Consider the following 222-nt stretch of genomic DNA (forward strand, 5'->3'; position numbering starts at 1 on the left):
TAATTTCCATTTTATTGCATGAAATAAGTATTTGATACAATAGAAAAATAGAACTTAATATTTGGTACCTAAGCCTTTGGTTACAATTACAGAGGTCTGACATTTCCTGTAGTTCTTGACCAGGTTTGCACACACTGCAGCAGGGATTTTGGTCCACTCCTCCGTACAGGTCTTCTTCAGATCTTTCAGGTTTTGGGGCTGTCGCTGGGCAACACGTAGTTT

Source organism: Monopterus albus, unplaced genomic scaffold, assembly GCF_001952655.1.
Source record: "Monopterus albus unplaced genomic scaffold, M_albus_1.0 scaffold52.1, whole genome shotgun sequence".
Classification (NCBI taxonomy): Eukaryota; Metazoa; Chordata; class Actinopteri; order Synbranchiformes; family Synbranchidae; genus Monopterus; species Monopterus albus.